Here is a 23,005-nt window from a genome sequence, read left to right on the forward strand (position 1 = left end):
TCTTTATTCTTGGGGACATGTTGAATCCAATGTGGTACCTTGTACTCACTCTCTACATGTCATCCCAGTCTTGGCATTCTTGTGGTTTCTTTTGTTTGCTCTGGCTAGTGGACGTACCTGTGTTATCTAACCTTGTTTGTGCAGGTTCGTTCCATCCTAAGCCAACTCGAGACCACAAGGTAAGTATATGCATCAAAATCATGAGTATGAGGAGTTCTTGCTTATGTACACACTGTTTGCAAGAAGGACTCATGAGCATGAAGGTATTTTCCTTAATAATCTTTTGCTCTGATGTATATGGCCAAGATACATGTAACACATTGCCTACTCTGTCATGATTATGCTCTCACATGCCTCTATATTTCATATTTACATGAGTGCATACATGTAGGGGGAGCCTATGCTTGCTACATGTTCTTCCAAAGCTTTACTTGCTGTTCTGTATATCTTTATCTAAAGCTTTGATGTATGTTGCCATCAATTACCAAAAAGGGGGAGATTGAAAGCACAAGTGCTCCCTAGGTGGTTTTGATAATTGATGACAACATATCTCTTGTTGGACTAACACTTCTATCTAGCATGTTTCAGATAAGTTCAACAATGGAGTGGCATGGACTAAAGGTTGTGGGAACTCCTTCAAAATGCTAAGGACAATGGATTGGCTAAAGCTTCAAGCTCAAGACTCTTCACTTTTACATTTTAGTGATCCAAGATCACATTGAGTCCATAGGAAAAGCCAATACTATCAAGGAGGGATGAGGTGTTGCTTAATGAGCCTCTTGCTTCATGTGCTTAGTGATATGCTCCAAAACCCTCAACTACTTTCCCATATCCACATATGACCTAAACCCTAAGCCAAACTCGGTCCTACCGATTCTTCCTATCCGGCGCCACCGAGTTTCACTTGTCATAAGCCACTGCCAAACCCTAATCAGTTCGGTCTCACCGATGGGATCTCGGTCTCACCGAGATGGGCTTGCAAACTCTCTGTTACCCATTGCAATATTCTCGGTCCCACCGAGATATGCAATCGGTCCCACCGAGTTTGCTTGACCAAATCTCAGTTTCACTTATTACCCAAATCGGTCCCACCGAGTTTGAGTAATCGGTCAAACCGAGTTTTGGATTTACCCTAACCCTAGCACATCGGTCCCACCGAGTTGATCCAGTCGGTCCCACCGAAAATCACTAACGGTCACTAGGTTTACATTTTCGGTCCGACCGAGTTTATTGATTCGGTCCCACCGAGATTGGAAAACTGTGTAACGGTTGGATTTTGTGTGGAGGCTATATATACCCCTCCACCTCCTTCTCATTCGTGAGAGAGCCATCAGAACACACACACCATTCCAACTCATATGTTCTGAGAGAGAACCACCTACTCATGTGTTGAGACCAAGACATTCCATTCCTACCATATGAATCTTGATCTCTAGCCTTCCCAAGTTGCTTTCCACTCAAATCTTCTTTCCACAAAATCCAAATCCTATGAGAGAGAGTTGAGTGTTGGGGAGACTATCATTTGAAGCACAAGAGCAAGGAGTTCATTACCTACACACCATTTGTTACTTCTTGGAGAGTGGTGTCTCCTAGATTGGCTAGGTGTCACTTGGGAGCCTCCGACAAGATTGTGGAGTTGAACCAAGGAGTTTGTAAGGGCAAGGAGATCGCCTACTTCGTGAAGATCTACCGCTAGTGAGGCAAGTCCTTCGTGGGCGACGGCCGTGATGGAATAGACAAGGTTGCTTCTTCGTGGACCCTTGTGGGTGGTTGCTTCTTCGTGGACCCTTCGTGGGTGGAGCCCTTCGTGGACTCGCGCAACCGTTGCCCTTGGGTGGAGCCCTGTGTGGACTCGCGCAACCGTTACCCTTCGTGGGTTGAAGTCTCCATCAACGTGGATGTAGGATAGCACCACCTATCCTAACCACGGGAAAAACTTCCGTGTCTCAATTGCGTTTGATCTTTCCAAACCCTTCCCTTTACGTTCTTGCAAGCTGCATGCTTTACATTCCGCTGCTCATATACTCTTTGCATGCTTGCTTGATATGTATTGTGTGTTGAAATTGTGCCTAAACTCCACTTAAACCGAAAAATATTAAAAAATTGCAACTTTAGCACTAAAGTGTCTAATCACCCCCCCTCTAGACACATCTACTTCTAGATCCTACAGTCAACCAGACAAATACGGAGCTATACGCTGAGCCAGTGACCGTATAATCACCATATCTCGTATACAATGATCAAAGTGAGCTATCAAGACAAGTTTGATGATCGCCAATGCATTTTACTCAGTAATAAATGACCAGGATTGAAGGGGAATCCAAATTTGCTTCGTCTTCTGTCCTTGAGCTCTTGGAAAACCAATGCACTATACGGTTGTCCGGCCACTCCACCCCAGAGCTCTCACCAAGCGTCGTTCATGCCACCGCGCCGCACACTAACCGGTAAGGCAGCGATGGCATCCTGCCACGTCGAGTTCCTCGCCGCCCACGACCGCACACAAAATGGTAGGGAAGCGATGGCATCCCACTATGCCGAGTTCATCGCCGCTCGCGACCTCACAACTATGTGGGAGGAATTTGAAGATGCCAAGGCCGAATGGGCGGTAGAGCAAGAGGCAGCCAAAGCCGCACAGAGGGAGCGGAAAATTCAGAAAGCACTCAAGAAAAGAGAGGCCCGCCGCCGCAAGAAAGAAAAGGATGCACGCGCTGCTGCGGAGAGGTCGGCGGAGATCCAAGCACGGTGGGGTGTCACCGACAAAGCCGGGAAGGAGAACGACAGCGTCTGGCTAGCATGTGAGAAGTAGTAGTACTAGTAGTTAGTGTGTGTGTGTGTGTCTGAGTACGAGCATGTACCAGTACTACTAGTTACTACTGTAGTTTTTAGAGCAAATTACCAGTACATTGGCCTAGACTAAATGGAAAAATTCCTATCCTAAGCATCAAATGGCATCTCTTTCTCTATAGGAATTGAGATGCATGTCATCTCACTTCCTATGATTTTCATATTCCTATCCTATGAACGAAAGGAGTCCTCTGTTGGAGTAACTACTGTTGCTAGCAGTACTGCTGGTACAGTAGTTTTCTTCAACAAGCGGAATTCAGCGAAGTCATGATGGTTCCTTCGTCCAAGGAACTTCAAAGTGGGAAGTAGGCCTGTGATTTGACGGCTCATTAGTCATTGTTACTGCGGCGCGACAACCTGGGTGACTCCCTTGGAGTTCTGCGTGCATGGCAAGTGGACCAGGATGGTCGACATCCCACATGTTGGCGAATGGAAGTATTCTTTCCGATATCAAGGAGCAAGGAAACCGCGTGGTATAGTATCACTGCTAATTGGTTCGCAAAAAAATAGTATCACTGCTGATTTATAATTATTTTTTATTTCTGATGAATGCTAGCGTTTCAACTGTTACGACAAAGGGTGCCAAACACGGCACGTGCTGGATGTCCCACACGTCAGCGAAAGGAGTGGGACATGAACAGCATGGTAGAGCCCAACGTAAAAAAACAGCCTGGTAGAGCGTCTCCACTTCTTCCACTTCTGGGTCGGGGACCACACGTAGTAGTACTTAGTGGTATGAACGATGCAAAGTGCGACCTGGAGACAAAGACACGTCTAGTTGGAAGGTCTCAGGGCATACACGTAAACAAATATAAAAGTTAATACGTGCCTCCAACTAATATAGTAGTAGAGTACTTAGGCACATACTCCATAACATCATCGTGCATTGCACGTACAACATTTAGTGGTAGTACGTAGTAAGAGACAAATGCCGCCCAAGAGTTCCCTTCTCGACCTACTTTTGGGTGTTTGGTAGAGTGTATGGAGGGTGCATGAGTCCACACTAGTTTAGCACAAATACACTAGAAGCATGCATGAAGAGGGGTGTTGAGTTGAGCATGCATGAAGAGGGAACAACTATGCTGAGACGAGAACGCAACCAAACACACCCTATATGCCACACATGTTCATACCATTTGTGCCTTTCTACTTCACTTACTGTGCTACATTACTCAGGTTCGTACGTCCACTCCTGGGTACATGTTCGTCTCTAGTTCCAGTCCCACGTGTTCTTCATATAGATGGAACTATCCTTGCATAACATGTGCACCTTGATGCTAGATGTCTCGCGTGTTGGCAAAAGGATGAACAAAGCTCACGTAAAATAAATAGAGTGGAAGAACATAGATTCCGGACGACCGAGAAGGAGCAAGGAACCTCGTGGTGGAGCGTCTGCACTCATAATATTTAATATTATTCAGTGATATAAAATTAACCAATCATCTCCATAGTGGACTGGAAGAGTGTACGTACTAGGAGTACTAGTGTTAAAAAAGTGTGGCGAAGTTTGGCAATGCAAGGCCTAGACCCAAACAGGATAAGTACGTACGTACTAGGAGTACTAGTGTTAAAAAAGAAAGGCTGGGTTTTCCTTCACGGGATTTAATCGATACAAATCCTCGTTTCACGTGTCAATTAATGCGTATTTTTTTCTCCAAAGACCAAAGAGCTAACCATCTCACTCCTCATCGCTTGATTAATGCAGCGCCATGCAAACCAACCTTCTCACTTCCGCATGCATGCAGGGGATATTAATGTCCTTGGTTGCTAACCCCATCAATTTTGCCTTGATTAGTGTTAGTGGCCCTTTGCAAATTGTAATTTTGATATACTGGCCTTGTGTACAAAAAATGGAGGTAGTAACTATATTTGACTTCCTTCCACATTGCGGTGACGTCGACGATATTTTTTTGGTGGTTTGGCGAAGTGCGTTCGACGGAGAACACCATGGAGGGAGACCATGGTAAGTCGTTCGCAAGTGTCGCCTGCAAGCCGAGACAACCGCCTTATTTGCATCCAGGAAGTCCTTTACTAGTACTACTATAACTAATGCGGTGAGATGGCTTCTCGAAGAAGACGATGGAGAAGCGGAGTCAGCGAAGAGTGAAATGATGGTTGCTTCGTCCGTGCTTTTGTGATTTGACGCCTCACTGCTTTGTGATAGAAGGGACAGGGGAGTAGACTCTGTGCTCTATACTGTACTACATGCGTCCAAGCATGGGAGAAAGAGGAGAGACGTTGCATTTTTCTATTCCTTCAATCAATCAATCAGGGAGCTTCGGTTCCATCTTTTTGGCTTTGGCAACACCGTCCACAATGGTTCCCACGATGCCAAAAGCTATTTTCACATTTGGCTACACATTGTGGATGCCCTTAACCGTACCACTTGGTTTTGCTCCTGTGTGCTATCTATACAAATCTCAATTATATTGATCTAAAAAATTATAGAATCAAGATTAGTAAAAAGGAGGTGATTTTGCCACGCGGATGGCGGGGGGGTTTCTTATTTTCAGAGGACGTTGTCCTGGCGGTTTGCTAACATGCGGTCCCACGTGTCAATGCTTTACCAAGCCGATCCGCGTCCCACATGAGGCAGAACAACGGCAGAAGCAACCCGTGGTTAAGTTGAAGAAGATGAGGGAGAAGCGGATTCAGCAACGAGTGAAATGATGGTTGCTTCGTCCCTCCAACTTAACTGCGGGAAAGGTGCAGCTTTGTGATTTGACGCCTCATTGCTCATTACTACGTCGGCGCCATGACTGGGGTGCTTCACCCCGGCTGCTCTGCACTGTATTCCGGTATGGCACGTGGACCCGGTAGCTTGATGTCCCACATGTTGGCGAAAGGGACTAGAAGATTTATGAAAGCGAGCGCTTCACTCTTACGACGGAGGAGTAGACGACACGATGGCCCGGTGAACTGACACTTGTACTGTATAGTACTATAGTTTTGCTGTTTCGCGCGATCCATCGATACAAACCCGATTAAACTAAAAACACATATGATTTATTGTGTTAGAGTGTAGTAGTAGTAGTGCTGTATTGCATAGTTGTTAGATGTAACATGCGAGAACGTGTAGAGATGTAGTTTTGGAGGGCCTACAGAGAGAAAAGCGTAATACGGTCACCGGACTTCAGAATAAGCTGATTACGATCACTATATACATTTTGCGGTGATTATACGGTCACTTGCTCACAGCTCAGCATCGGATTGCACTCTGTTGACCGGCCAAATAGTCTACGTGGCGCCATGTTGACTAGTTAAATTGACCATGTTCATTGTGGGTCCCACCTGTCAGTTCGCATAGGCAAAAGGTCAGATAAACACAAATTTACGCAGGCGCGACAAGGCTCCAACCCATGCGCGGGAATCACCTGGTTGTGTATGTGTCTGTCAGGGCCTGATGTGTGCGCATGCACGTGTAGGTTGAGCACTTGAGCGTGAGAGTGTGTGTTGGTCGTGTGGTGTACTGGTGTGTGCATGCATGCGTGCGTGTGTGCGTGTGAGTGTTGCGTGCGTGCGTGCGTGGCTGCGTGTGTATGTGTGAGTGTTGCGTGCATGCGTGGGTGCATGTGTTTGTGTGAGTGTTGCGTGGATGCAGTTCGTGTGCATGCGTGCGTGTGTGTATAATCACCACACCACCAGGCCGTCGTGTCGTGGATGCAGTTCGTGTGCATGCGTGCGTGTGTACGTGTGCATGCGTGCGTGCGTGGGTGCATGTGTGTTAAAACAGACGGCTCGGCATACCAATACCAGGCCACCTTGTCCGTTGTGCCCGCGGTCATGACTTCGAACCACCGTCCAAATATTTTTTTTGTCGTTTGTTTTCATTCTTACTAGCAAGATGCCCGTGCGTTGCATTTAACATCAAGATGCATTTGTATGACTTGTTTATCTTGTGAGAGAAAAGGATGAACGAGGGAAGGCCTTATTTGCAAATGTGGAGAGGTGTGTGGGTACCTTTTTGCAAAATTGCCATAGTTTCTTTCCTATCCGTCAGATATAAATCGGACGGCCTATATTGCAGGATGGCAGGCACACCATCATCACCAACTCTGTTTTTTATAAGAGTGTATTTTATGTATTTTATAAGAGTGTAGATGTAGAGTAGATACAAGTCGACAGGTGGGCACGATGGTAGTGAGATAATGTGATGCAACACAAGAGGTGCCACGTGGAGCGTTTAACTGGTCAACTACTCATGTCATGAGCAAATACAGAGTTGTACGGTGAGCCCGTGACTGCATAATAACCACTAAACGTAAATGGTGACTGTAATGAGTGGATTCTAAAGTCCAATGTACGTATCGTGCTTTCGCTTCAAATACAATGATCGTCATTGCATATATCGCGAGAGAAAGATGAAACATGCGTGAATTTTCTGGGGGCTTACTTTTAGAGGACCTGGAGATGGTTTTGTGTGCATACGTGAAAGGGGCGTACAGGGGGGTATGCGATGGAGAGAGAGATGCTCTTCGTATCTCTTTATTATGACTAACTTTGTATATAGTATAAAAATATACAAATTCACAGTGCGGAATAAATATCATTGTGGGCACCATGCAATGCAAGTTAGCGTTCGTACTCCTCCATATAACTTTGTAATGTTGTATATATGTAGAAACTGTAAAATAATTTTTTGGCCACACTTTATTCAAAAGGAATGTTTTATGCGAAATAAACGTGAAGAGAGGGCTTTTTAGATCAATGGGGTACGTGATGTAACATGTGTGAATGTGTAGTTGATGCATTTGCCGGGGCCTAGAGAGGTATGTGTGTGTATTACATATTCGAGAGAGGCATGGATAGAGGGGCCGACGGGGGGCATGGGAGAGATAGCACGAGAAATGAGAGTGGTCTAGAGAGAGAGACGAATATGACGTCACGACAAGAGATTCCATTCCCTTGAGTGTGTATATGCAAGGGGGGAGGGAATAGAGGCACCAGGAGAAATTTTCTGTGTGTGTGATGTTTGTGTTCGTATGTGTGGGTGTCAGAAGATAATGAGACGTGGGGGAAGAGGGTGTGTCACCACGTGAGGTCCGGTGGGTCGAGGTGAGACCCTTCGTTCTGTTCCGTCATGCGCCACATTGGTCGGCCCGTGATGCATTTAGGAAGACACATGGATGACTAGTCGTACAAGACAAAGATAGCAGAATTGTGAAGGACTCTATGTCCACTGACAAAGCCGGCTAGGATTTGTAACCCTAGGTTCTCAGACTAAGGTAACCCCTTTATCTCTGATATTACTATTCATCCAACCTAACTTTAAGGGGCATCCTACAGAATGCTCTGCTAGAATCATACTCGTCGATTAGGAAGAGGTGTGAGACAATGCATGAGAGATAGGCGTAAAGATAATGTGCGTACATGGGACACGTAGGCAGGTCCATGTATATAGAAAGGGTCGATGAGGATTGTGCGTGTGTATGTTTGCGAGAGGAAGAGTGCTTGTGATAAAGGTTAGAGAAAACAGTTGTAAATGGTTACGAGAGGGAGGGAGGGTTATATCTAGAGCATGTGTGCGAGAAAGACACCTCGGGAGAGAGTGTGTGAGCATGTGTGAGAGACCACCGATGGAGAGTGAAACTACACGTAAAAGACTGCTCTACACATTGATTAAAGATATAAATTGTATCCAAATATTAGGATGGGATCATGATATTTGCAATTCGCGTAAGGAGCGGTCATTGATCCATCAGACATCTAGATTCTATCGAATTTGAGCATGTCTATGTTATTATTCGACACAATTGATCCACATAGTTAGTATTTTGAACTCCAGACAATGCATCCTTTAGCAATCGAATATAAGCGTGAGTATAGTTCATGTTGTGTGTGTAAAGCACATTATACATACGAAAGTTACACAATGGACATTATAAATAGCTACTACCTATGAACTAGCATACATTTGAATTCAACTTAAGGTGGTTTAAAAAAATCGAATTCAACATGAAGTCCATTCAATTATTTGAATTTGATATCATGGCATTTGTAAACCATACCTAAATTATGGGTGCACCAATCTTTGCTCTTATTTTGTACATAATAGCATATGTAGTCGTGTACAAAATAGATTCAAATTTAGCTCCTCCATTCCAAAATAATCGTAGTTATAGGATTTTCAAGTGTCAAAATTTCAAAAAGAAGCGGATAATTTAATGAGGTTTTCAAACATACAAGGTCAAATATAATGTTGTATATTTAGGTCAATCCTCATAGTTCAAGAGTACTCTAAACGTGAATGCTTGTGTTTCAAAATTTCGAATGAAGCGCCAAAAGAGCCTCTACTCGCTCGAAATTGCGTGAGACCAATGTTTGGTAGTACAAGGAAATTACTTTTCTAATAACTCCGACTCGTGAAACCTACCAGCCCGACGTCCAAAGGTCTAAACCAGGGTAGGTTTGTAGCTTCATCTAGACGCCACGCAACCGCATCCGAAAAACATTCATACACAATGGCCGCCTAAGCAAACATGCGCGCGGCCGAAATCGCTCCCGCCCACTATTTGGGACACCTGGGATTACCATCCTACCCCCGACCCGCAGTAGGTCCGAAATTTAAGAGGGGGCAAAGTTTGTACTTTCCCCAAATTTCAAACGAGCGCATCCCATTTCTGTTCAAAAAAGAAAAAAACAAGCGCGTCCTAGACCGAAACATGGTTCCCCCCCACCCGTCTGATTCCCCATTCGTACTCCGTGGGCGCCAAAACTACCTCTCCACCAGCCACGAAACCCCGGCGTCCTCCGTCCGCCACCCCATCCCACCCATCAACCGCCGCCCTCCTCCCTCACGCCGGAGCCGATACCCCGACGTCGTCGTCCACCGCAACCTCAATCGCAACGCCCTCCATGGCTAGTAGTTGAAGCCGAGGCCGAGCCGTCCGTACCCGAGCCAGTTCAACCACGCCGTCCTGCGCCTCACCCCTCCCGCTGCAACTTTGCCACCCTCCACCGCACCGGAGCTGTTCCTGCTACGCCATCCTTCGCCGCCTCGGATTTGCTTCCCCTCCGCTGACATACAGCCATGGCAACACAGTCAACAATTTGGCCATGGGTTCGTCCAAGCCTGCACCCTCCAGAACATCGGTTTCCCCGGTAAAAGAAGAAAATCGGCGCGACTTGTGGAGGTGACCACACTGGCAACCGAAAAAGGTACTCCTCTTCCCTTATTCGTGCAAATCTTACGTCTGTGCTTGCACGGTATTCATCCCACAGAAGACACTAGTTGAGTGCTTCTTCTTGATACTAGATGTTCCTAGTAACTCATGATGCACAAGGTTTCTCCTCATATACTATTTCACCTTAGCTAGAGGTCCGTCGCCCCCCTGAATTTCAATTTCTGGCCACTTGATTCCCAATTAACGGAAGCATTCCCCGGCGTAACAGGTGCTAGTACGCCGGGGAAGCAGCGCCTTGGTGTTTATCTTAGGGGCGTGTGCGGCCTAGAGCTACTGGCGCCCTGGAGGTCGGTCGGGATTAAAGGGATGGCCTGGGGGCACTGCCAAGCAAGGCGGTGGTGTGAGGTCGATGGGAGGGTGGGGCGGCGGAGGCAGGGGTCTGGGCCAGTGGTCGCTGGCGGTTCGAGAAAGATCGTCAACAGTGACTGGCGGGAGGTAGACGAAGGCCATCTGCCCGTTCCTTATAGATCGGACGGTTCATTAAAAAATCGACTGACCTATTTATTTTTAGTCGACTGTTATCTTAGATATGACCACATGTGGTGGTGTGCTGGAGGAGTACCTGCATTTCCTGTGCTCATATATTACAAAATCATACATAGTAGAATCTAATTTTGTTTGCCATGCAATGTTGTAGAGCTATCATATGTCTCCTGTCATTTATTTTTCAGCCAGCTGCTATCTGCTACTTTTACAGTGCACTAGTTCTGCACACACTTCACCCTTACTCCCACTGTTGTGTTTTTATGCAAGGGTATTTCAGACTCTGCTGCCATGAGAGAAGCCAACAAGAAAAGAGAGAAGTCACTCCAGTTTGGTGTGCGGGTAGGCAAGACACGTTTCAGTGCTATAATGGGTGCAGTGTCAGCAGATGGAGACGGTAAACGTAGCTCTGGAGTTGATGACCTCGCTCACAATGAACCACCATCCCAGGTGCTTGCTTTAACTTCGCGGTGTCATATGTGGTTGCATGTTCCATATGGTGTCTAGCTTGTATTCGAAAGGCCGAAGTCGGTAAGATAAGGAAATATTTTTTTACATGAACCACCATCCTGTGAGCACCAGAAAACAAATAGCTAGTCAGGGCACTGGCCGAGCCGGTGACAAGCCCAGCAAAGATATGCATCACCTGGAAGCCAACTAAAAAGCTGCGATGGTGGCGAAGCAGCCCGCCTCCCACCAGGCTCTCAGGTCCTAGATGATCATGCTCACCACTCCAGCCGGATGTCTAGCTTGTATTGCTTCCAATTTGGTTGAATTGCATCTGCTTAGCTTACACATTATACCTTTGAATATGACATGCCTTTCTATTTTTGGTACATACTAGTACATCTGTGTATTAACCATGTTCTTACATCAAACTAATGTTCTTGTGTATCCCTCATCAATCACTTATGACGAGGCAGGCAGGCAAGGGGACTACTCCTCATTTAAAGAATGCAACGTCTACCTCCCGACATGATTCTCAAGAAACAGAAATCCTAGATGAAGATAGTGAACGTAGCTCTGTAGTTGATTACAGCATTTCCCCTACACTAGCATCGCAGGTGCTTGCTCTAACTTGGCAGCGTGATATGTGGTTGCATGTTGCATATGGTGTCCAGATTGTAATTCTTCCAATCTGGTTAAACTGCATGTGCTAGTCTGCTTAGCTTATACATTATACCTGTTAATGTGACATGCCTTCCTGTATTTAGTACATAGTACATCTGTCTATTAAGCATGTCCTTACATAAAACTATTGTTTTTTTGTATCCCGCATCAATCAACATGACGAGACACCTTTAGTATATGCAGTGCGATATTAGTTGCATCTTTCATATGATTTATAGCATGCGCTGCTTCTAATTTGTTGAAATTCCATTTACGATGGGACGCTTTTAACTTGGCAGAGTCATATTGGTTGCATCTTTCATGTGGTGTCTAGCTTGCATTGCTTCTTATTTGCTGGAATGGTTTCTGCTTAGTTTACACAAACAGTTGTGAACATGCCATGCTGTCCTGTTTTCGTACATATTCCATCCTGGTATCATGTGTTTGCCTTACATCAAAGTAGTGGTTGTCAGTATCATGCATGAATGAGTTCTGAAGAGAGAATTTTATTGCTTTTTCTTGTCGGTTTTACTTGACAATTCAAAATCAATAAAGCGGAAGGAAGTTAGCAAGGCAGCGGATAAAGGTGCTCCTTCCGAACGGAGGGCCTCTATAGTTTCTACTCCTCCACACCCCCAAGATGATTTCCAAGACAACACATGCATAGACACTCAACAAAGCTATGTTTATGATGAGCACATCTCCCCTAGTGCAGCATCACCGGTGCTCCCTCTAACTTGGCACTGTTATATGTGGTTGCATGTTATGTGTGATGTCTAGCTTGTATTGCTTCTAATTTTGTTGAATTCCATCTGCTTACTTTACACATTATACTTGAATAAGACACGTGTTCCTGTTTCTAGAACATACAATATCTGTCTATCACACCATGTTCTTACATCAAATTACTACTGTTGTGCAACCTGCAACAATCACTTATCATAAGACACGTTTGACTTCGGAGTGTGATATAGGTTACATCTCACATTCTTTTCTAGCTTGTATTACTAATTTGTTAAAATGGCACTTATGACGAGACATTTTTAACTTGGTAGAGTGATATTCATTGCATCTTTCATATGGTGTCTAGCTTTCATTGCTTCTAATTTGTTGAAATGCCTTCTCCTTAGTTTACATATCATAAGCTGTGAATATGCAATGTTGTGAATATGCAATGGCACCAATGACGAGAGACCTCTAACATGGTAGTGTGATGTTGTTTGCATCTTGCATATGATTTATTTCTTGTACTGCTTCACATTTGTTTAAATGCCATTTATGATGAGACACTGTTAACTTGGTAGAGCGATATTTGTAGCATCTTTCATATGGTGTCTACCTTTTATTGCATTGCTTCTAATTTGCTGAAATGCCTTCTTCTTAGTTTACACATCATAGTTCTGGTTATCTCTTCCGTCCTGTTTTTCATACATATTACATCCTCCTATCATGTGGTTGTCTAACATCAAAGTTCAGTTCGTCTGCATCACGCATCAATTTGTTCTGAAGAACTAAATTGTTATTCGTTTTTCTTGTCGGCTTGACTTAACATGGCACAGAGAAAGAGGAAGAAGCACAGAATGGCAGGGAATGAGAAGCGGATGAATCCTGCAGGTTCTGCTGGTACTGATGGTGCAATAGAAGGTCAAAGTCCAGCAAAAAATTCGACAAACACGGCATCCCATGCTACACGAGTTGCAAAAAAAGACAAACAGAAACAAATAGCTTCCACCAAACAAGCAGAGACAACCCTAGTTCTTGCAACACCTACCACAGTACTACCAACTGCATGACGTACTCGTGCATCAACTAAGCTAGCAGCACGTTCCCAAGCTCCCTTGCCACCTGACACTACTTCCCAAGCACTCTTGACACAAGATGAGTTGGCAATATCAGATGAACCTTGTGAGCTTCAATAGCAAGAAGGTAGTTGCTGGAGTCAAGTTACAGTTGCATGCTTCTTTATATGTAGTCTCACAGTTTGATGTACACTAACACTTCCTATGTTTGTTATTGGACTAGCACCTAGGCGCAAGAGGAAACAAACATCAGGGATAATGCTCGATAGGTTAACTAAATCTAGAGGAGGAAGAATGGAGATCCATTTTGAGGCAGGTTTAAAAAGGCCACGTGATGCTACAGAGTCAACCAAGTTAGTATCAGAGGCAGCGGTTGCTGTTAGGTGTCATGTACGTATCCTCCCAACATGGATTCAATACAGGAATGACAAAGACGAAACCTAGTTCAACATCTTCCTCGACCCTTTATCTGTAAGTATGGTTATGTATGGAAACTAGTAATATCGTCTTGCTCTGTCTAATACTTTCTAGGTTGCTGATAATGAGACTCCCATAATTTTTAACAGATGAGGTTCAAGTTGGATAGCCAAGATGATGCAACCAGACAAGCTTGCACCCATGTTTTCAAGTCTGCTCTGCGACAGTATCGGTATAACTTGAGGAAAACTCACTTTGAAGGGAAGGCTAACAGTGAACTTGCCCAAACATCTCCAGTGGAAAATATATCTGATGAAGACTGGAGAGGCCTCGTTAAACACTGGTCCGATCCGAAGTATCAGGTACATTATATATATATATATGTCATCAGATCACATGTTGAAGTCCTATTTACGCATGTGCCACACAAATCTATCTTCTTGTAGGTGAACTATTCAAAGAACAAGGCCAACCGTACGAAAGTGAAATTCCAACAGACGACAGGATCTCGTAGCTATATTGCACACTGCGAGGCTCTTGTAATTAGCTGTTGTTTCACTCTTTTCGTTGTACCATATTATCAGATCTATATTGACTTGTTCCAAATGCAGAGGAAAGCCCGCAAGGACCAAAAAGTACCTGAACCAAATGCTGTGGAAATCTTCAAGGACTTTCACACCAGCAAGAAGAAGGGCATGACTACACCAGTCAAAGCCGTTGTTGTAAGTCCTTAATCCTCATGCCTTTTAACTACTACTTACTCTGACTTGTGCCTTCAACTGCATGGTTTGCAGCCAATGTCTATTACTCTTTTCAATTTTATACACAATTGTCTTAGCGTATCATTGCACCTTACAAGGTTTAAAAGAGAGGAGTGATGTTCCTTTGATCTTGACCCGTAATCTAGTTCCGTGCTGGACTTTCCCATACAACGTTACAATTGCCTGTTTGTCTATTCTCAGTTGTTTTGTGATATGAATGACGTCATACTATGCTTACCGTATTATAAACTTCGTCTCTTTATCCTTAGCCCTCAATACAATGTGAAGAAATAGACAATACATTAGCGATGGTACATGGTCATATGTTTGGAACCTAGTTTTATTATGTACTTTGCAATAAAATACAACTAATATTTTACATGGGTTCACCAGAATAAGTTCTGTATATAGACCAAAGCTATTTTGTTTGGTTTTGCTGCCTCCTTAATATCTTCTGTTCTGGTACTACTAATGTAAAACCTCAACTTTTCAGCAAGCAATGGAAAAAATGGTGGAACCGCCACCTTCTGAAGGTGGCAAGGCAACTATAACCGCAATGTCAGCTCTTGCTGTAGTGGGTCAGTACCTGTCCACTAACAGTGCCAAAAGCACGTTCCTGCGTAATACTGGGTTGGTTATTAAGGAAATATCGTCCAAACTGCCTCATGATCAAGATATGCAAGCTCAAAGCAATGTTGTGTCTGCGCTCCAGACACAAGTCCATTCCCTAACAAAGACCCTTTGTGAAACAAGGAGAAACATTGCTCAATGTCGTCAAGATATGCATGGTTTTGAAACCAGACTATCAGACATTTGCTATGTTGTTCAGGAGCCTAGGGGAAATGAAGGCGAGGGTTATGGTGCTCCATCGGACAATACAACATGAAAACGTAACAGTCAGGTCAAATGAACTGAGCTTCTGAACTTCTGGTGGTGCATTTATCTGCTAGACTGTTAAGTTTTATGCCAACCTTCCTTTTGTTATATAGTTGTAATCTGTTTTGGTGCGATACAAAATTTATTCTTAACGTGCAGCCACCGCCTGAAGAAAACATCAAGCCATTTTTTATAGTGTAGGGTGTTCCCTATATTTGCACTCGTGGTGATCTTTGATGCCGAGTGGATGTAATCTGTGCAATCTCCTTAATAGCCTAGCGTTAGTTTCGGCCTTATTTATTTCCTAGTCTTCTTTTTCCCTGGTTTGCTAGTGGCTGCAACTACCATGGGCCATATATGGGCCGTAGGATCCATGGGTCTCCTACGGGCCATCGATAAATGGGCCTGTAATCGGTGGGCCTCGGGCCGTCGGATAAATGGGTCTACATGGGCCATAATCGGGCGTAATTGGTATCGGCCCAGCACGGTAACAGGCCATTAACAGGCCGTAGGACAACAAAGGCTTAATTCTGTCATAGGCATAACGGGTCGTTAATGGGCCAGAATATAGGACGGGCTAGAAACGGTGCAACAGGTTAACAGGCCAGAAACGGGCCGACTCTTGCCATGGGCCGAATTTAGCCCATTAGGGTAACAGGCCAGTAACGGGCCGACTCTTGCCATGGGACGAATTTGGCCCATTAGTGGAACAGGCCAGTAACGGGCCGACTCTTGCCATGGGCTGAATTTGGCCCATTAGGGGAACAGGCCAGTAACGGGCCGAAAGTAATCGAGGGCCGAAAAGGAGCCCAAGAACGTATGGGCCGTCAATAGGCCGAAAGCTAACACGGGCTAGAAACGGCCCATGTAAATCACGGGCCGTTAACGAGTATAAAGAAAATTACTGTTCATTATGGGCTAGAGTCACCGTGGGCCTTTACCTGGGCCAGCCTATTATGGCACACGAAAATCTTGTGGGCCTTTACCTGGGCCGGCCCATTATGTCCCGCAAAATCTTGTGGGCCTTTAGCTGGGCCAGCCCATTATGGTCCGCAAAATCTCGTGGGCCTTTAGCTGGGCCGGCCCATTATGGTCTGCAAAATCTTGTGGGCCTTTAGTTGGGCCGGCCCATTTAAACTTGTTGGGTCGTGCCATGTGTCGACATATCATAGGCGCCTTCTGTCCAGTGAGTGGATGACATCTGTCCCGACGATGAGCCGACACGTGTTTCCTCTAGCCAATGATGATTTTACACGTGGAAAATCCCCATTGGTCGGGGCTGTTAACGGGTTATCGGATCCAAAAACCGACCCGATAGCTTAATGGCGTTCCGTTACGGTGGATGCCACGTGTCAGTCACCCTTGACGAAAGCACTTCTGTGACGCGCCATTTATCGTCATGGAAGTGGACACTTCCGTGATGATAATTTTGGTAATGTCATGGAACACTTCTACGACAGCACAGGTATGACTATCTTGATTCTGTCATAAATTTGTCATGGATGTACATGCATGACAAAAAAAGCGACCTACTGTGACAAACATGTATCATCACGGAAGTGTATTTTTTTGTAGTGTGTATTGCATGAAGATTGAAAACGTTTGAGAATGTCAAAAGTATGAAACAATTGCATGGCTTGTCATCGGGGTTGTGCATGATTTAAATACTTTGTGTGGTGAAGATAGAGCATAGCCAGACTATATGATTTTGTAGGGATAACTTTCTTTGGCCATGTTATTTTGAGAAGACATAATTGCTTAGTTAGTATGCTTGAGGTATTATTATTTTTTATGTCAATATTAAACTTTTGTCTTGAATCTTTTGGATCTGAATATTCATACCACAATTAAGAAGAATTACATTGAAATTATGCCTAGCAGCATTCCACATCAAAAATTCTGTTTTTATCATTTACCTACTCGAGGGCGAGCAGGAACTAAGCTTGGGGATGCTTGATACGTCTCCAACGTATCTATAATTTTTAATTGCTCCATGCTATATTATCTTCTGTTTTGGACATTATTGGGCTTTATTATACACTTTTGTATTATTTTTGGGACTAACCTACTAACCGGAGGCCCAGCCCAGAATTGCTATTTTTTTTTTGCCTATTTTAGGGTTTCTAAGAAAAAGAATATCAAACGGAGTCCAAACGGAATGAAACCTTCGGGAACATGATTTTTGGAACGAACAAGATCCAGGAGACTTGGACCCTACGTCAAGCAACCAACAGGGAAGCCACGAGGTAAGGGGGCGCGCCTACCCCCCCCCCCCCCCCCCCCCACCCCCCCCCCCCCCAGGCGTGCCATCCACCCTCGTGGGCCCCCTGTTGCTCCACCGACGTACTCCTTCCTCCTATATATACCTACGTACCCCCAAACGATCAGATATGGAGCCAAAACCCTAATTCCACCTCCGTAACTTTCTGTATCCACGAGATCCCATCTTGGGGCCTGTTCCGGAGCTCCGCCGGAGGGGGCATCGATCACGGAGGGCTTCTACATCAACACCATAGCCTCTCTGATGAAGTGTGAGTAGTTTACCTTAGACCTTCGGGTCCATAGTTATTAGCTAGATGGCTTCTTTTCTCTTTTTGGATCTCAATACAAAGTTCTCCCCCTCTCTTGTGGAGATCTATTCGATGTAATCTTCTTTTGCGGTGTGTTTGTTGAGACCGATGAATTGTGGGTATATGATCAAGTTTATCTATGAACAATATTTGAATCTTCTCTGAATGCTTTTATGTATGATTGGTTATCTTTGCAAGTCTCTTCGAATTATCAGTTTGGTTTGGCCTACTAGATTGATCTTTCTTGCAATGGGAGAAGTGCTTAGCTTTGGGTTCAATCTTGCGGTGTCCTTTCCCAGTGACAGTAGGGGCCGCAAGGCACATATTGAATTATTGCCATCGAGGATAACAAGATGGGGTTTTTATCATATTGCATGAATTTATCCCTCTACATCATGTCATCTTGCTTAAGGCGTTACTCTATTCTTATGAACTTAATACTCTAGATGCATGCTGGATAGCGGTCGATGTGTGGAGTAATAGTAGTAGATGCAGGCGGGATTCGGTCTACTTGTCTTGGACGTGATGCCTATATACATGATCATACCTAGATATTCTCATAACTATGCTCAATTATGTCAATTGCTCAACAGTAATTTGTTCACCCACCATAAAATACTTATGCTCTTAAGAGAAGCCACTAGTGAAACCTATGGCCCCCGGGTCTATCTTCATCATATTAATCTTCCAACACTTAGTTATTTCCTTTGCTTTTTTACTTTGCTTTTATTTTACTTTGCATCTTTATCATAAAAATACCAAAAATATTATCTTATCATATCTATCAGATCTCACTCTCGTAAGTGACCGTGTAGGGATTGACAACCACTTATCGCGTTGGTTGCGAGGATTTATTTGTTTTGTGTAGGTGCGAGGGACTTGCGCGTAGCCTCCTCTGGATTGATACCTTGGTTCTCAAAAACTGAGGGAAATACTTACGCTACTTTGCTGCATCACCCTTTCCTCTTTAAGGGAAAACCAACGCAGTGCTCAAGAGGTAGCAGGGGTGCGCCCCTTGGACCCTTGATGATTGAAGTACCACCCTTGGGCGTTGTTTTCATTGTCCCCCATGCCGCTTGATGGTCAGGGGAGATTCTCCGAGATGACACCTCGAAGTTGTCCGCCCTAAGAGGCAAGGAAGCATGAGAAGGCGTCTCGCTTTCCATCAATCCTGGAGATAAGTCCCCTGATGAGGAGGACTGTCGGGGTGGGCTGTGGGCCGAACTGTAAGCATATAGTTTAAATGTTTCCCCTGCAATCCGAAAAGAATGGGGTATGTCTAGAGCATCCTTGTTCACTTACGATCCGGCAAGGGGCTTGTCCCCGGAGAGGTGCCTTGCGATGACATCGGCTTCGGAACCCGAACCATATGGTAGGGATACCTTCCCCCTCTTGGGTGCTCCCACCTCCAAGTCTTCGGATGCAGTCCTTTTCCTCCCATGAGGGGAAGGGGTATCACCTTCTCCTTCCCTTTCGTCTTTCGAAGAGGGAACTTCAGTCTCCCCAGACATAGTGTCCGGCATACCTGCAGAGTGGAGGCCGCTTTCGGACTCTTCGCTCTTCTTCTTGTCCTCTTGCGCTGGCACTTGATACGGCACCGGGACCAGCATCCTCGTCAACACAGGATCTGCCGAGTCTTGGCGAAGTGGAGCTGAACACCTCATTCGCTCTACCTTCTTTATCCAGCCATGGTCAAAGATAGAACTCTCAGTACATCGCTATGGGATAATCAACCGAGTTGCCGTCAGAAATTGGGTGCTTACCTAGGTATCCGGATGGTTGCAATCGAGACCGATGTCCTCTAATGTGTCGGGCCACTACTTTCGAGTCTTGAAGAATAGTTTCCACATCCCTTCGTGCATTGTGCCAAAGAACTACTGAAGGGTCCGCGGTCCTTCCAGATTGAACTCCCGCATACGGAGAGGTCGTTGCTGGCACGGGAGGATCCGGCGGACTAGCATCACTTGGATCACATTAATAAGGCCAACGTCCCTTTCAAGGATACTCCGGATACGACTTTGCAGCATCTGTACTTCATCAGCTGATCCCCGATCTAGCCCCTTATTTATCCATGATGCGAGCCACAATGGAGGGCCAGATCGAAACACAGGTGCGGCTACCCATCTTGTTGCCATGAGTTGGAGGTTTCCATGAAGGCACCTTTTGGCCAGCTATTATTGGCAAGCTTGCTCAGCATAGCACTGCCGCACTCCACTTGCTCCCCGTAAATAGCTTCAGCTTCACATTGAAGGTCTTGAGCCATAGGCCAAAGTGTGGGGGGGTGCGGAGAAAGGCTTCGCACACGACGACGAATGCCGAGATGTGAAGAAAAGAGTCCGGAGCTAGATTTTGAAAATCTAGCCCATAATAGAACATGAGGCCACGAACGAAGGGATGAAGAATGAAGTGGGAGATAAATACCACCCTCTCACCGGATTTTGGTGTGGGGATGACCTGCCCTTTAGTAGGGAGCCTGTGGGGGATTTCCACGGTCAGGTACCTCGCCTTCCGAAGCTTCGCGATATCCTCCTCGGTGACCGAGGAGGCTGCCCACCTACCTTGGGAGATGGATCCAGACATAACTAGAGGGCCTGGTAACAATGGAAGAAATCAAATCCTGGGCGTTGGAGCCTGAGGTTGGGAAGATTGAGAGATAGGTAGGCGTGGGGGAGAAAGATGGGTCTGTACCCCTTTATAAAGGAGAAGGATATCGAATGCCTCCTCACGGGCCTTAAAGCTCACCTATTCCCAAGGAATCGCCAACAACACGGTTGGATTACCCACACCCATATTGATGAGGATCCCGTGATAAGGGGACACGATCTCTCCTTCGACAAGACATGTCAATGGAAACCACATCTCAAAACACGGATCGGGAGGCTATAAAACGGTTCGAAATAATGGTCGGGCAGGGACATGGCGTCTCTCTACAGAAGTTGTCAGCAGATGGGACCCATGAAATATTATACTCTCTACGGTTGTGTGTGGTACTTGTTTTGTAGAGCCGAACACGTTTTCTGTGTTCAAGGACTACTTTGGAGTATTCATAGGAGGAACCCGCCTTGGCAATGCCGAAGACAATCTGCACGCCGGACACATCGTCATTGAAGCCTGGTTCAGGGGCTACTGAGGGAGTCCTGGACTAAGGGGTCCTCGAGCGTCCGGGCTACATGATGTGGGACGGACTGATGAGCAATGAAGATACGAGATAGAAGACTTCCCCCCATGTCCGTATGGGACTATCCTTTGCGTGGGTGGCAAGCTTGGCGTTCGGATATGAAGATTCCTTCCTCTATAAACCAACTCTGCACAACCCTAGGCCCCTCTGGTGTCTATATAAACTGGAGGGTTTAGTCCGTAGGGGGGATCATAATTATACAGGCTAGACATCTAGGGTTTAGCCATTACGATCTCGTGGTAGATCAACTCTTGTAATCCTCATATTCATCAAGATCAATTAGCAGGAAGTAGGGTATTACCTCCATCAAGAGGGCCCAAACCTGGGTAAACATCGTGTCCCTCATCTCCTGTTACCATCGGCCTTAGACGCATAGTTCGCGACGCCCTACCCGAGATCCGCCGGTTTTGACACCGACAGTCACTCCGTATGACGGAGAGGTATCTCAGGGCCCACTCGGTCATACAACATCACAAGAACCTTGCAAGCAATGTGACTAATGGCTTAGCCACATCATCTTGTATTACGGAACGAGTAAAGAGACTTTCCAGTAATGAGATTGAAATAGGTATGGAGATACCGGCGATTGAATCTCGGGCAAGTAACATACTTATACGTCTCCATCGTATCTACTTTTCCAAACACTTTTGCCCTTATTTTGGACTCTAACTTGCATGATTTGAATGGAACTAACCCGGACTCACGCTGTTTTCAGCAGAATTGCCATGGTGTTATTTTTGTGCAGAAATAAAATTTCTTGGAATGACCTAAAAATCAACAGAGAATTATTTTGGAATATATAAAAAATACTGGAAGGAAGATCCACGTCAGGGGGGCCTCCCCTGTCCACGAGGGTGCGGGCGTGCCCTACCCCCTGGACGCGCCCCTTGCCTTGTGGGGCCCCTGACGCTCCACCGACCTCAACCCTGACTCCATATATTCACTTTCAGGGAGAAAAAACCAGGGAGAAAGATTCATCGCGTTTTACGATACGGAGCCGCCGCCAAGCCCTAAACTCTCTTGGGAGGGCTGATCTGGAGTCCGTTCAGGGCTCCGAAGAGGGGAATCCGTCGCCATCATCATCATCAACCATCCTCCATCACCAATTTCATGATGCTCACCACCGTGCGTGAGTAATTCCATCGTAGGCTTGCTGGACGGTGATGGGTTCGATGAGATTTATCATGTAATTGAGTTAGTTTTGTTAGGGTTTGATCCCTAGTATCCACTGTGTTCTGAGATTGATGTTGCTATGATTTTGCTATGCTTAATGCTTGTCACTAGGGCCCGAGTGCCATGATTTCAGATCTGAACCTATTATGTTTTCATGAATATATGTGAGTTCTTGATCCTATATTGCAAGTCTATAGTCACCTACTATGTGTTATGATCCGGCAACCCCGAAGTGACAATAATCGGGGCCACTCCCGGTGATGACCGTAGTTTGAGGAGTTCATGTATTCACTATGTGTTAATGCTTTGGTCTGGTACTCTATTAAAAGGAGGCCTTAATATCCCTTAGTTTCTGCTAGGACCCTGCTGCCACAGGAGGGTAGGACAAAAGATGTCATACAAGTTCTTTTCCATAAGCACGTATGACTATATTCAAAATACATGCCTACATTACATTGATGAATTGGAGCTAGTTCTGTGTCACCCTATGTTATGACTGTTACATGATGAACCGCATCCGGCATAATTCTCCATCACTGATCCAATGCCTACGAGCTTTCCATATATTTTTCTTCGCTTATTTACTTTTCCGTTGCTATTGTTACAATCA

This window comes from Triticum urartu, chromosome 5, assembly GCF_003073215.2.
Source record: "Triticum urartu cultivar G1812 chromosome 5, Tu2.1, whole genome shotgun sequence".
In the NCBI taxonomy this organism is placed as follows: domain Eukaryota; kingdom Viridiplantae; phylum Streptophyta; class Magnoliopsida; order Poales; family Poaceae; genus Triticum; species Triticum urartu.